Source organism: Anastrepha ludens, unplaced genomic scaffold, assembly GCF_028408465.1.
Source record: "Anastrepha ludens isolate Willacy unplaced genomic scaffold, idAnaLude1.1 ptg000045l, whole genome shotgun sequence".
NCBI lineage: Eukaryota > Metazoa > Arthropoda > Insecta > Diptera > Tephritidae > Anastrepha > Anastrepha ludens.
Window position 1 is genome coordinate 82,501 of NW_026530040.1, and position 2,500 is coordinate 85,000.

At 29.1% G+C, this 2,500-nt stretch overlaps 1 non-coding gene and 1 pseudogene across 1 annotated transcript; both read left to right on the plus strand.

Annotated features, from left to right (window-relative positions):
* Window positions 1-324: 324 nt before the first annotated feature.
* LOC128870951 (5.8S ribosomal RNA) lies at window positions 325-505 on the plus strand. Its single transcript, XR_008455632.1, has one exon. It is a non-coding gene; the product is annotated as a 5.8S ribosomal RNA (ribosomal RNA).
* Window positions 506-942: 437 nt separating this feature from the next.
* LOC128870986 (large subunit ribosomal RNA) overlaps window positions 943-2,500 on the plus strand; it is a 4,514-nt pseudogene continuing 2,956 nt past the window's right edge.

The window sequence follows — 2,500 nt, forward strand, 5'->3', positions numbered from 1 at the left end:
TGTACTTATTATTCAGTTGATTGAATGATAAGTTAATTTGTTCACAATAACAAAAGTGGTATATATTTATTATTATATTTATATATAAATAAAATGATTAAAAAAATACAAAATAATCAAACATAATAAATACCACCACTGTATTATTGTTGAACTAAGACATTCGCAACTTAATAAAAATGTTTAGAGTTAAATATATTTGATATATATTATTGAAAGAAAATCAATTTATATTTTATTATTATTATTATTTAATTTTACTCTTTCAATTAATATATGCAAAAAAAAATTGACATTTGTTATAAATAAAAATAAATAAAAAAATACTCTAAGCGGTGGATCACTTGGCTCATGGGTCGATGAAGAACGCAGCAAACTGTGCGTCATCGTGTGAACTGCAGGACACATGAACATCGACATTTTGAACGCATATCGCAGTCCATGCTGTTATGTACATTAAATTAAATTTTAAAGTACTGCTTGGACTACATATGGTTGAGGGTTGTAAGACTATGCTAAATAAGTTGCTTATTCTTTTATAAAAATAATTGAATTTAAGCAAATGTGTATATTATTGGATTTTAAATAATTCATAATATTAATAGCAAAAAAATAAAGATATATAATGAATTTTTTATTTATTAATATATTCTTAAAAAAAAAAAATCCTCTCAAATAAAATGAAATAAAAAAAATTTTGAATCTAAGTATTCTCTTTAAAAAATTTTCATATTATTTATAATATATAAAATATTAATTTATATATGTAATTAAAGGAGGAATGTCTAGCATAAAAATTAATTTTTTTTATTCTAGAATTGCCTCATTTTACATAATTATTATTTATAATATATATTTATATAAAAGGAAAAAAGAAAAATAGAGATGAAAAGATGATATAATTATTTATTAAATTGTGAGAAGATAAAAAATATTTTAAAACAACCTCAACTCATATGGGATTACCCCCTGAATTTAAGCATATTAATGAGGGGAGGAAAAGAAACTAACAAGGATTTTCTTAGTAGCGGCGAGCGAAAAGAAAATAGTTCAGCACTAAGTCACTTTGTCTATATGTCAAATGTGAGATGCAGTGTATGGAATATCTTAATATCTAGTATGAGAAATTAACGATTTAAGTCCTTCTTAAATGAGGCCATTTACCCATAGAGGGTGCCAGGCCCGTATAACGTTAATGATTACTAGAAAGATATTTCCAAAGAGTCGTGTTGCTTGATAGTGCAGCACTAAGTGGGTGGTAAACTCCATCTAAAACTAAATATAACCATGAGACCGATAGTAAACAAGTACCGTGAGGGAAAGTTGAAAAGAACTCTGAATAGAGAGTTAAATAGTACGTGAAACTGCTTAGAGGTTAAGCCCGATGAACCTGAATATCCATTATGAAAAATTCATCATTAAATAATTAAAAATAATGTGCATTTTTTTCATATAAGGACATTGTAATCTATTAACATAATAAAGTATTTATCAAAAGATCATTGGTGATATTAAGTTTATTTAAATTAATTTGCTTTTTAAGCATATTAACATAGAATAAATACTAATGATTTGATAAAGTGTTGATAGATTTTATTATATATAATGCTAAAATTCATTTTTTGAATTTTACAAAAAATTTAATATCTATGATATTAATATTTATTTGTATGCATTTATATGATTAACAATGCGAAAGATTCAGGATACCTTCGGGACCCGTCTTGAAACACGGACCAAGGAGTCTAACATATGTGCAAGTCATTGAGTTATATTAAACTTAATGGCATAATTAACTTAACTTAAAAATATAATGGGATTAATTTTTAGTCTATTTTCTTAAATAGTCAATTAATTCAATCCCGGGGCGTTCCATATAGTTATGTATAATGATAATTTATTATTATTTATACCTCTAACTGGAGCGTACCTTGAGCATATATGCTGTGACCCGAAAGATGGTGAACTATACTTGATCAGGTTGAAGTCAGGGGAAACCCTGATGGAAGACCGAAACAGTTCTGACGTGCAAATCGATTGTCAGAATTGAGTATAGGGGCGAAAGACCAATCGAACCATCTAGTAGCTGGTTCCCTCCGAAGTTTCCCTCAGGATAGCTGGTGCATTTAAAAATTATATAAAATAATCTTATCTGGTAAAGCGAATGATTAGAGGCCTTAGGGTCGAAACGATTTTAACCTATTCTCAAACTTTAAATGGGTAAGAACCTCACCTTTCTTGATATGAAGGTTGAGGTTATGATATAATGTGCCCAGTGGGCCACTTTTGGTAAGCAGAACTGGCGCTGTGGGATGAACCAAACGTAATGTTACGGTGCCTAAATTAACAACTCATGCAGATACCATGAAAGGCGTTGGTTGCTTAAAACAGCAGGACGGTGGACATGGAAGTCGTAATCCGCTAAGGAGTGTGTAACAACTCACCTGCCGAAGCAACTAGCCCTTAAAATGGATGGCGCTTAAGTTGTATACCTATACAT